Genomic DNA, 13,832 nt, shown 5'->3' with positions numbered 1-13,832 from the left:
CCAAAGCTGATAGAAATAGTGCAATGGTGTACGCAGGCGGCCCAACACCGTTCAAAACCAGCCAATGGAAGAAATGCCAATGTATACAGTAGCCCCCAACAAACTAATTTGCCATCCACACTAACAGATTCTATAGCACATTACAATGATGTTTCTGAGATATCCAGAGATGAACTAATTACATTTCCCGTGTTAGAAGTCAGAAACATGTAATTTAGAGTAAGATAACAATAACAACAATAACAAATAATAATACATTATTATAGCCACAAAGACACTATGCCAGGCACTTCATTTATATATTCTTAATTCAACCTTCACGATTACCCTGCTTTCGTGATTTTTTAAGTCTTATTTTTCAGTGAGAGAATTGAGGTACAGAGTTGAAGCAGTGTGTACAGTAAATCACAGCTAGTAAACAGCATTAAAATTCAAAAAAGTTTATCTGATGCTAAAACCATCTGATATTGCATCCCAATGAAAATGCCAACATTAATAAATTGATGCCAAATTGGTAAATTATAAAATGTAAACAGATATGATCTCTATTATCCAGAAAATTTTTCTTTTCTAAACTGATCCATTCTTCTAAAGTTCCAGATAGTAAAGGTTTTGATGTTAATATAATGAGGCACTACTTCTTTTTAAACATGAATAATTTTAAGGATTCCCTTGTTTAATTTGCATACCTAGAATTCACTGTGACCAGGTAGGTACAATATGAAAAAATAAATCACTTGACTCTATTGTGCAAGACCTAGTATTTTCCTTGACTATCCCTCTTGGGTCTTAAACCTGGTTTCTCTTCTCAACCTACCTACACACAGACACAGGGCAATTTTTAATGCCTTTTATTTCAAATTATCTCATCCATTTAAATTTAATGACTTTTCTGATCAGTGTCATCTTTCACCTTTCTTCCGTTTAACCATCATCATCAAACATTTTTCTGGCAATCAAGTACAACCTGTTACATTTCTACCTCCCAAAAGTAAGTGTGAAATTGACAATACTGCAGACTGCTACCCAGTTCTAACAAAAAATGCATGAAGTACTATCATCATCCACATTTATATAGAATATGCCTGTAGGGAAATAATGAGAGTTCAACATGTGCATGCTTGATACTTAGACTAATTGGAAATTCCTGCAATGAGAGCAATTTATCTAGAATTTATAGCTCTCACTGCTCTTCTTAGCATCACTGTGTGGATTTTATGATGAATTATTAAATTTCTCTCTCCTTGTCACAAGTAAGCAACTCAGCAAAACCACACCTGCTCTCCTGAGCAAGAAGGATATTTTATAATAAGATGTAGCTTCAGCAAGCATCAGAGAGCAAAATATTCAATAAGATTTGTAAGAAATGCTTTAGATTGCTAACTGGAAACTCTGAAATTATAAATTCCACAGTTATCTCAAATATTCAGAAAATGAGAAAATATTCAAGTAATGGCTGAAATGCAATGCTTTCTCAATCATTTCAGTATAACACATCTATCATTGTCCCTTAGGTGTCCTCAACCTATGTTGGAGGAACTTGTGGAAGCATACTGTCCTAAAATTGTTAAAAGAAGTCAAAGAAGGACTTCCCTGGTGGTGCAGTGGTTAAGAATCTGCCTGCCAGTGCAGGGGACACGGGTTTGAGCCCTGGTCCAGGAAGATCCCACATGCCTCGTAGCAACTAAGCCCGTGTGCCACAACTACTGAGCCTGCGTTCTAGAGCCCGTGAGCCACAACTACTGAAGCCTGTGCACCTAGAGCCCGTGTCCCACAACAAGAGAAGCCACTGCAATGAGAAGCCCATGTACCACAACAAAGAGTAGCCCCCACTCGCCACAACTAGAGAAAGCCTGCGCGCAGTAAGGAGACCTACTGCAGCCAAAAATAAATTAAATTAAAAAAAAAAAAGTCAAAGAAGTGGATTTCCTTTAGTTTGCTCTTTTGCATTCTAAATAGTAACAGCAGGTGTGGCAAACTCCAAACATTATAACAGAGTTAAAAACAAACTTTAGTTGCCCAGTGGAGAAAATAGAATATTAAATAGTATTCAAAATAAAAGCTAGTTTAAATCTGTTCTTAATAAAAAAAGGCGATGGTATCCTCGGGAAAATCTACTAATAGGACCCAAGCTCCTGACCCTTCCAAATGGTGATTTTCCTGTTCAGGGAACAGATAGGAGTAACAGATGGGTCACAGTTCTTTGTTTTTTTTTTTTTTTTTTTTGGCCGCACAGCATGGCTTGTGGGATATTAGTTTCCCGACCAGGGATTGAACTCACGCCCTCCACAGTGAAAGTGCAGAGTCCTAACCACTGGACCACCAGGGAGTTCCCTGGCCACAGTTCTTAAGCATTAATGACAAAATTGATATGGCTTTTCCCTATTTGTACTGAAGGAAAACTCCATTGTTTAAGAAAAGTGATTCCTTAGTTTTTCTTGCTGTATTTTTGGATATATACATATTAGTGAGAAATTTGCCCCATGATATGCCACATAAGAAAAAAATGATACTGTAATTTGAATTCAGCACAGGTTCACAATTTCAAGAAAATAAAAGGGCCAAAACTTTTTAGGAAAAGTCACCAGGGTGACAATCCCTTATCTGCAATTCTGAAATCTGAAAAGCCTTGAAATTCAGATTTTTCTTTAGCTTGTGCCAAACTCATTTGGCAGCAAAATTTGACATGCACTAAATTGAGACTTAATGTGATTCTTCACTTGATGCACTGTGGAAATATTACATGTATTTGATTACAGGATGTTGCCCTGGATCCCCAAAGGGGAACTACTTAATAAATATATCTGCACTGTATTTCTTCCCTATAATCTGAACAGAATTCTGAACATCAAATCAGAATTACAAATAAAGAACTGCAGACCTGTCCTCCCTGTTTGCTTCCTGGTACACCATTGTACATCAGGTATGCACTCTGATGCATAACCATTTGAATAACTGAAGGTTACCATGTTGAAGTACAGGGTTAAAAACTGTGCAGATAGTATTGGATATTGTTTGGGTTTTTAAGTGATGAGGAATAAACAATATAAAAACCCTTGACTGGTCTCTGACCCTATGTAGGGGAGACAGGACCAACTTGGGGACATCTTAAGACAGTGAGACTCAGATGAGTTAAAAAAATGACAAAAATCTAAAAGTTCTTATCATTTTAAGGAATCAGTAATACCAATATTCATATTGAAAATTACTCATTATAAACTGGGAGGAGGTATTACCCCCCCATTCATTTCCTACACGATGAAACCAGTCCAAATTAGTCTGTGTTTAAGTTACCAAAGACATTAAAGTGATATGATCATTTGGATATGCTACTTAAACACTTTTTAAGTAGCATTCTTTTGTTGGTACATAGGAAGATCCATCCTGTAATGTGCTGCTCTTCACCAGAATGCAGGCTCTATGACAGCAGGGAAGTTGTCAATTTTTGTGTTTCCAAATTTCTATCAGCTATTTCTTGATTTATAGTATTGATTTCCACATGAATTGGTTTTAAAGAAAAATTCTATATGTTGAAGTTCTTTACTGATTCATTTAAATATAAATTATGTCATTTATGGGGCAAATGCCCTGGATCCTACACCCTTTCTACTTCCAGTCTCTTTCTCTACACAACCAGGTTTTTTTGGTAGATGAGTCCACACTGGCTGCCTCTAATTCTTAATCTCCCATTAAGCCCTCTTACGCACCACAATCTGGTTTTCCACTCCCACTATTACATAGTACTTGTCAAGGTTACATAATGACCTCCTTGTTGCTAAATCCAGGGGCCACTTCCTTATTTTATGATGTTGTTTCTAGCACTTGGTACTGCTAACCCCCTTCTTGAAGTTCTCACTTCTCAACTTACGGGGGTGCCAAGTTCATCTGGTGTTGCTCTTGTCTCTTCTTCTGTCCACCCCTCTAACATTTTACTATCCCATAGAGTTTAATCTTTGCTCATGGATTTTTATCTGTTTTGTTCATTGCTGTAATCCCAAAATAGAAGTCTCAATATTTGTTAAATGAACAGATGAATAGTGCTTATCTTTTCTTTCTCCATATTCTTTCTGGAAGACCATCTCCACCCTCACATCTTCAACTCATATTCATAAGAATGACTTTATTCCAGCTCAATCTTTTCTACAGTGTTCCAAATCTTTATCGCCAAATGCCTATAGAAACCTCCATGTGGATGTCCCAAAGGCCCTCTGAACTAGGGGAGTCCCAACTGGAACTCATTTCCTCCTCTCCTTAAACCAGCACTTCCTCTAAGATATTACCTGTAAAGCTAGCCAAGTGACAGTTTCCTTTTCCTCACTCCCAGTCAGTCATCAAATCCCACTGATTTTGCTTTCTCAGTTAATAGGAGATAAAATCAAATCTCCCCATTCTCTCTGCCACTGTATACAAGAGAAAGTAGGGGGAAGGCTCCATTTAGGGAAGATCCCATAATAAGATAATCCTCATTTCATTTTAGAAGAAGGCAAGTCGGTTTTGACCTAACAAGATTTCTCACAAGGTCTTCATCTCTTGGCTATAAGAACTTGCCCAACTTGCCTCTAAAAAATATATGCATACTACTAACCTGTAGGGTTCCACTGCATTCTACCCATGCAGGGTAAAAAGATCATTTAAATATCTGCAAAGCTACCCACAGAGAAATCAGGCCTTAAATTAAAAGTACATCTCACTATGATAAAAACTGTAAAAAATACAAACACATGAGGGCTAAACAATACACTACTAAATAACCAAGAGCTTACTGAAGAAATCAAAGAGGAAATCAAAAAATACCTACAAACAAATGACAATGAAAATATGATAACATAAAACCTATGGGATGTAGCAAAAGCAGTTCTAAGAGGTAAGTTTATAGCAATACAATCCTACGTCAAGAAACAAGAAACATCTCAAATAAACAACCTAACCTTACACCTAAAGCAATTAGAGAAAGAAGAACAAAAAGACCCCAAAGTTAGCAGAAGGAAAGAAATCATAAAGATCAGATCAGAAATAGAAAAAGATATGAAAGAAACAATAGCAAGATCAATAAAACTAAAAGCTGGTATTTTGAGAAGATAACCAAAATTGATAAATCATTAGTCAGACTCATCAAGAAAAAAAGGGAGAAGACTCAAATCAACAGAATTAGAAATGAAAAAGGTGAAGTAACAACTGACACTGCAGAAATACAAAGGATCATGAGAGATTACTACAAGCAACTATATGCCAACAAAATGGACAACCTGGAAGAAATGGACAAATTCTTAGAAAAGCACAATCTTCCCAGACTGAACCAGGAAGAAACAGAAAATATAAATAGACCAATCACAAGCACTGAAATTGAAACTGTGATTAAAATTCTTCCAGCAAACAAAAGCCCAGGACCAGATGGCTTCACAGACAAATACTGTCAAACATTTAGAGAAGAGCTAACACCTATCCTTCTCAAACTCTTCCAAAATATAGCAGAAGGAGGAACACTCCCTAACTCATTCTACGAGGCCACCATCACCTCGATACTGAAACGAAACAAAGATGTCACAAAAAAAGAAAACTATAGGCCAATATCTCTGATAAACATAGATGCAAAAATCCTCAACAAAATACTAGTAAACAGAATCCAAAAGCACATTAAAAGGATCATACACCATGACGAAGTGGGGTTTATCCCAGGAATGCAAGGATTCTTCAATATACGCAAATCAATCAATGTGATACACCGTGTTAACAAACTGAAGGAGAAAAACCATATGATAATCTCAACAGATGCAGAAAAAGCTTTTGACAAACTTCAACACCCATTTATGATAAAAACTCTCTCAGAAAGTTGGCATAGAGGGAACCTACCTCAACATAATATGAAAAACCCACAGCCAACATCATTCTCAATGGTGAAAAACTGAAACCATTTCCCCTCAGATCATGAACAAGGTTGCCCACTCTCACCACTATTATTCAACATAGTTTTGTAAGTTTTAGCCATGGCAATCAGAGAAGAAAAAGAAATAAAAGGAATCCAAATCGGAAAAGAAGAAGTAAAACTGTCACTGTTTGCAGATGACATGATACCATACATAAAGAATCCTAAAGATGCTACCAGAAAACTACTAGAGCTAATCAATGAATTTGGTAAAGTAGCAGGATACAAAATTAATGCACAGAAATCTCTTGTATTCCTATACTCTAATGATGAAAAATCCGACAGAGAAATTAAGGAAACACTCCCATTGACCACTGCAACAAAAAGAATAAAATACCTAGGAATAAACCTACCTAAGGAGACAAAAGACCTGTATGCAGAAACTCATAAGACACTGATGAAAGAAATTAAAGATGATACAAACAGATGGAGAGATATACTATGTTCTTGGACTGGAAGAATCAACATTGTGAAAATGACTATACTACCCAAAGCAATCTACAGATTCAGTGCAATCCCTATCAAACTACCAACGGCATTTTTCACAGAACTAGAACCAAAAAATTGCACAATTTGTATGGAAACACAAAAAAATCCCAAATAGTCAAAGCAATCTTGAGAAAGAAAACCAGAACTGTAGGAATCAGGCTCCCAGGCGTCAGACTATACTACAAAGCTACAGTAATCAAGACAGTATGGTACTGGCACAAAAACAGAAATATAGATCAATGGAACAGGACAGAAAGCCCAGAGATAAACCCACGCACATATGGTCACCTTATCTTTGATAAAGGAGGCAAAAGTATACAATGGAGAAAAGACAGCCTCTTCAATAAGTGGTGCTGGGAAAACTGGACAGCTACATGTAAAAGAATGAAATTAGAACACTCTCTAACATAATACACAAAAATAAACTCAAAATGGATTAAAGACCTAAATGTAAGGCCAGACACTATAAAACTCTTAGAAGAAAACAGAGGCAGAACACTCTATGACATAAATCACAGCAAGATCCTTTTTGACCCACCTCCTAGAGAAATGGAAGTAAAAACAAAAATAAACAAATGGGGCCTAATGAAACTTAAAAGTTTTTGCACAGCAAAGGAAACCATAAACAAGTTGAAAGGACAACCCTCAGATTGGGAGAAAATATTTGCAAACGAAGCAATGGACAAGGGATTAATCTCCAAAATATACAAGCAGCTCATACAGCTCAATATCAGAAAAACAAACAACCCAATCCAAAAATGGGCAGAAAACCTAAATAGATATTTCTCCAAAAAAGATATACAGATTGCCAACAAACACATGAAAAGATGCTCAACATCACCAATCACTAGAGAAATATAAATCAAAACTACAATGAGGTATCACCTCACACTGGTCAGAATGGCCATCATCAAAAAAAATCTACAAACAATAAACGCTGGAGAGGGTGTGGAGAAAAGGGAACCCTCTTGCCCTGTTGGTGGGAATGTAAATTGATACAGCCATTATGGAGAACAGTATGGAGGTTCCTTAAAAAACTAAAAATAGAACTACCATACGACCCAGCAATCCCACTACTGGGCATATACCCTAAGAAAACCATAATGCAAAAAGAGTCATGTATCACAATGTTCACTGCAGCTCTCTTTACAACAGCCAGGACATGGAAGCAACCTAAGTTTCCATCGACAGATGAATGGATAAAGAAGATGTGGCACATACAGACAATGGAATATTACTCAGCCATCAAAAGAAACGAAATTGAGTTATTTGTAGTGAGGTGGATGGATCCAGAGTCTCTCATACAGAGTGAAGTAAGTCAGAAAGAGAAAAACAAATACTGTAGGATAACACATATATATGGAATCTAAAAAAAAAAAAAGCGTCTGATGAACCTGGGGCAGGACAGGAATAAAGACACAGACGTAGAGAATGGACTTGAGGACACAGGGACGGGGAAGGGTAAGCTGGGATGAAGTTAGAGAGTAGCACTGACATATATACACTACCAAAGGTCAAATAGATAGCTAGTGAGAAGCAGCTGCATAGCACAGGGAGATCAGTTTGGTGCTTTTTGACCACCTAGCGGGGTGGCATAGGGAGGGTGGGAGGGAGACGCAAGAGGGAGGGGATATGGCGATATACGTATGCATATAGCTGATTCACTTTGTTATACAGCAGAAACTAACACAACACTTTAAAGCAATTATACTCTAATCAAGATGTTAAAAAAAGGGCTTCAGTGGTGCAGTGGTTGAGAGTCCGCCTGCCAATGCAGGGGACACGGGTTCGTGCCCCGCTCCGGGAAGATTCCACATGCGGCGCAGCGGCTAGGCCTGTGAGCCATGGCGGCTGAGCCTGCGCGTCCGGAGCCTGTGCTCCACAACGGGAGAGGCCACAACAGTGAGAGGCCTGCGTACCACAAAAAAAAAAAAAAAAAAAAAAATGTTAAAAAAAAATCTCACTATGATATATTCAATCATTCCACACTTTCTAAATTTCCTTCTAAATTTCAAAAATGAAAATTCTGTCTCAGTGTATCAACAATCTATATCCTTATATTACTCTTTGACAGAAAAGAGTTCTTGGGGTAGCAGTCCCTCTAATTGCTGAATAAAATAAACCCTAAGGGACATCGTTACTGCTACTGTACCCTCAATCACTTGTACTTGACTCCACCTCCCACAAGCCCACCTCGTCTCGCCTCAGTTTCCCCACACTTCACTTGGTTCACAGCTCAACTGGCTGGCAAAAGAATTTAACTTTCCTCATTAACCCCAGCACCTCATTCACTGGACAAATATTACCATTATGGGTTTTACTGGTCTGTGATTAAGCTCAATTTATACCCATTTTCAAGATAAGAAAGAGACAAAACCTTACATTTCAAACCTATATCACAACCCTCACCACTTTACTTAATATATATCTTATGGCAAAGAAGTAGCTCTAGTGCTTCTAATCACCCACTGAATAGCTCCTTTCTCATTTTGTCTTAAAGTTTGTATTTGTGCAGGGGAGTCTCCTTTGTGAGGTCATAAAAACTGAAAAATTTTGTACAGATGAGAAAACAGAACTAAAAAAATAATAATAATGAGGCTGGTGCCATAATTGATAATTATATTAAAAAGTGGTTCACTCTGTAATGACCTATATGGGAACAGAATCTAAAAAGAGTGGATATATGTATAACTGATTCACTTTGTTGTACAGCAGAAACTAACACAACACTGTAAATCAACTATACTCCAATAAAAGTTAAAAAAGACAAAAAGCTTACAAACTCCTAAAAAAAAAAAAAGTGGTTCAGAAAAGCACTTGCTGAGAAAATGAGGAAGTATAAGGTTAAGAGAAAAAGCCAGATGGTCTTTTTCTACTTTCTTACCTTACCCCCTATTCTTCGGAAACAAATTAAGAATAGAGGGTTAAAGGCATTGTCTGTTGTATAGTGAGGGGAGATATATGTTAAGCTGCACAGGAGGCACTGAGGTCTGAGAGATGAGAGTTCCTATCATCAGACAGAGCAGAGAAGTGCTATAGCAAGGTTATAAACTCAATACTACTGGAAAAAAGGAAGTGCAACTAGGTGGGTCTGGGGCATATAGAAAGAAATGGGTTTAGAAGCTGAATTTTGAAGGACAAGTAGGAAAGGGAGAAAAGGTCATTCCAGCAATGAGACAGCATCAGTAAGGACTCAGAGAGATGAAAGACCTTGTAGAAGAACATTGGATCCTTGAAGTTCTTGGTCACTGTTATATATCCAGAACTTAGGACAGTGCCTGCTACTTAATAGGTTCCAATTCTAATATCAAATATAAAAAGAGGTGTGTGGACTTTTGATTATTGCTCCTATTTCTTAACTCCCTATAATGATATTTTGACAACTTCTTTACCAAGGAATACCACAGCAGCCTTGTCCCACATATCAACTCCTATTTCTAGGAACAGCCAAGCTATATGTCATCAATTGCATCATGACAGTCCTATCAGGTGCCATTCCTTATCTGTCTTCATCCCACATTAACCTGGAGAGCAGCTTGAATATACCTCCCTATTGCCATGAAAAAAAGAAAAAAGAACAACAAAAAAAAAAACAAAACAAAAAAACCCAGTTCCTTTGAAGGCACTGCAAGAGGAAATCTGATCCTGGAGGTGCAGTTACTTCAACTTACCAAAACAAGTCTAATTATTGAGGATGCTGCATGCTTTCAAACATTCATACCACTTTGTCTCCCCTCACCCCAAATCTGTTCATCAGCTTGCCTAACTAAGTATATGGGCCGGATATGTTCACCAACTCTCACTGCACAGCTTTATAAGTGGGCTTGCTGAAGAGTTAATGAAAGCGCCATTTAGTAAATCACATTCTAAGTTTTAAAGAAAACTTGGATGCCGTGTCCTCCACAGAGAAGTTTATGAACTATCCCCTAGACACACAGCACTACATTCTACTCCAGAGGCTCCTGTCCCCAGGTTTAGAAGAAAGCTGTCCTGGTAAACTAATTCAGGAAAGGACTCAGAGAGTAGCTTTTGAGATGGAAGTACTGAATTCTAGTCTGATCCATTTATGAGTTAGGATCAAAGTCAAGTTAAACATGAACCTCCACTGGGTCTCTCCCTCCCATTAGCCAAACTATTCGATAATTCCAGGAGCCCTTATGTCCTCAGGCCAAGGTAGCCCACACCATCTTTTTGGTATCTGTTCACTGGGAAAGATTTATTAACTTAGTTACAAATAGCAAAGGCTTGCTTTAATCATTGCTTCCTCTCCAGATATATTATTTCTGAAGAAAATGCTTTGAAAGTTTGTACTCTGTTGTAGGCCTTGAAATGTCTCTTCCAATGTCCACTTGGGAAATGTATATACTGAGATAAAATATTCAGGCTACAGGTTTATTACGTCTGGAAGTTTGCTAAAGCTAATACGCCAGAGCCCTTTTTGTTCCATTATCCTCCCACGCTAGGATTCTCAGATTTAAACAGAGAAATAGAGAACTGCAGCAAGGAAGCCCTCCAAGTCATTAGTGGGATCAGCTATATTACCAATAGCCACTTCTTTCTTGAACTAGCTCTAGGCCAGTCATGACTTATATCAAGTTAAGGATATACCAGGTAGTACAAGATTCAGTCCAAATACAAGTGAACCATAAACAGAAAATAATGTTCAAGTTAAGGCATGGGCATTATAAATACACAATGCATCACTCTGTACACTCTTAGGTGGTCTCAGATACAAGGAGCCACTGCAGAACTCTTGGCAATGCACAATCATCAGGGAGGAGACCTAACCTCTAACAATGCAGCAGCTGGGAAAAAGGACAGAGCTAAGAAGACTGGTTTAGGAAAGACAGTTGAGCAATCTAGGAAGTGTCAGAACTCCAGAAGTGATTGGAACTAAGCTATGCAACATGAGGAAGGATGTGGTGGCATAATAAGGAAAATACTGGCTGGCCACAGATCAAACACTTTGGAGCAAAGAAGGCAGCAAACCTGATTCTGGGAGTAGGGGTGAACCACAGCCGATACCTAGGAGATGGGCTAGAACAGTGGCTCTCAAACTAACTGGCATGAGAATCTCGGGAATGCTCTGGCAAAAAAGAGAGTGAAGGGTCCCTCATTCCCCAGCTTCTGATTCAACAGGATTGGGGTGAAGCTCAGTAATTTACATTTCTAACAAGTTCCATGGAGATACTGACGCTACTAATTCTCCTGATTCAGGACACCACATTTTCAGAACCACTTGGTCAGGCAGGATATTAAAGGTTCTTGGCCTCTGAAGTCTCAGTGCCTTACATGCATTATTTTTCTTCAACTTCAAAACAACCTGTAATTTTTAGACAAGGAAGCTGAGACTAGAGATGTTAGGTAATCTGCCCCAAGTGACAGATCTAATAAGTTCTGAAACAAGACTGGAATCTTTGGTTTACTAGTCTTTCATCCAGTACCAATTCAAGTAGGCCTCCTCCTCCTACAGATACTAGACGCTTCTTATAATCAAGATCACACTTTTAATGCCAATTCTAAATCCACTTTTCCACAGTAGGATGTTAACTGAGGTGAACTGGCAATCCTAAAACAAGTTTAAATACAGATAAGGAGGAGGCCAGTTAACTGGTTTTCTGAAGCCCAAGTTTGCTTGTTTCTCTATCTGCTATTCCTAGTCTGTGGAAACCTAAAAAAGCAAACTCTCACCACACTTTCAATCACTTAATTCTTGCATCTGGAATAGGCTTTCCCCATTTTTTTCGTTCTCCATTTATCTCAAAGAATTGTTTTAAGAATTAAGCGAAAATCGGTAAACTGATCATTGCAGTTGGAGTCAGTAAAATTAACTATGATATTATATTACCGTTACGTGCAAATGTACGTACTATAGGATTGGAGCTCGATAGAGATGTGGAGACTGGAGACCCAAGTTTGGGAGTTATCACCTTATTGGTGGTAGTTCAGGTTATGGAAGGATAAAGGATGACAGAGGAAGAACACATGTAATGAGGAACGAACAGTCTCCAGTAATAAATACTAGTAAGCGTCAAAAATTACGCGGCAAATGAATGAAAAAGAAACGACTAATGAAATTTTAAAAAATCAGTCACATAACGCCGCAAAGAGGAATGAGAGTGAAACTTCCACTGTTTTTTAATTAACTACCATTCATGGATCCCACAACCGTGGCCCGACGCCGGGGCACTAAGAAAAGGGCCTTGGGAAGCCCAAACGACTCGGGAGGCTCTAAGCGATCCGCGCCCAAAACACACGCACACGAAAGGCGAGAGTACCAGCACTGGTGCTGGATTCCACAATAAAGCCACTGCGGAGAGACAGGCCCAGGAACCTCTCGAGGAAGCTACTCTGTCCGCGCAGGCGGGGCGGGAGTTCATCGCTGCCCCCTCCCCACCCCACCCGCTGGGACTCCTCGGCCCGACCGACACTCACAGCCCAACCTCATGGGCCAGCGCGCGGCGGGAGACCCAAGCGCACCCCAGAGTCGCCCACGGCCGTACCAGCGAGTCCGCACCCACTCCTGGTTCCCCTTCACTTCCCACCCGGTCTGGCAACCCACCACCCCCACTTCAGTTCGCTGCCTGTAGCTAGTCTACGGAGTTCGGTAATTACCTGGCGCTCCACCGCGCCGCCATTACACCGGACGCACGTCACTTCCCCTTCCCGGCCCGGCGGTAAGAGGAAGGCGGAACGTGAAATACATAAAAACCTGACGCTAAACTGACTTTGATACCTTATCCTATTAATTTATTTAAAGTACCATCTTGTAATACCAGATACAGAGCCGTCCATCCGGCCACATTTTTCCCTTCCCAAGACGCCGAAAAAAGAGAAGTTGACACAAACTACAAAATCCAGAACCCACCGCCAATGAGGACGGAAATTACGTGCTCAATTGTAGGCTGAGAAGGCAGCAAAGCACGACGGGAATTGTGGTTCTTCCGGATAAGCGCCAGAGAGAGCGTGCTGGAGGCCCGCGAGAAACCTTGTCGTGTTTAAGAGTTTTTAAAATTTACTTTAATCTGTAATTATTTCTCAGCAGTTGGCAAGAAAGTAGACCTTAGTGTAGTCACTTTTCCGTGAAAATCTTAAGGAGAGCAGACACCTTCTTCAGACTTTTTACAATAGTTAAACCAGGAACCAAAAAAAGCAAAAATGTTACCAAATGTTAAGTGCCTACTAAATCCCAAGATTTCCAGCCCAAGTGAATGGGAGAATATTGGACCACAGAGTGAAGTAATGAGGAGAAACTAATTCTGTAGAGAAGATGGTGCCTCTATTTTAGGTTAAGGTACCAGCTGGCGAGATATGCTGAGGAGAAGGAGATTGCCTGACCGACTTGGAAACAGCAGTCTGTACGCAAATCAGAGGTAATCCGTCGAAGTATTTTCTTAAACATTACTTTTCAACAGTAACA

At 39.2% G+C, this 13,832-nt stretch overlaps 1 protein-coding gene across 1 annotated transcript in view; it reads right to left on the bottom strand.

Moving 5' to 3' along the window:
• CWC22 (CWC22 spliceosome associated protein homolog) overlaps positions 1-13,231 on the bottom strand; it is a 63,360-nt gene extending 50,129 nt beyond the window's left edge. The window contains exon 1 of the mRNA XM_030850690.3: positions 13,028-13,231. The gene's annotated coding sequence lies outside the window, so the exon portion shown is untranslated. The remainder of the gene's footprint in view (positions 1-13,027) is intronic.
• Between the last annotated feature and the right edge of the window lie 601 nt (positions 13,232-13,832).

Source organism: Globicephala melas, chromosome 7, assembly GCF_963455315.2.
Source record: "Globicephala melas chromosome 7, mGloMel1.2, whole genome shotgun sequence".
In the NCBI taxonomy this organism is placed as follows: Eukaryota; Metazoa; Chordata; class Mammalia; order Artiodactyla; family Delphinidae; genus Globicephala; species Globicephala melas.
This window is presented reverse-complemented; position numbering and strand designations above follow the sequence as displayed.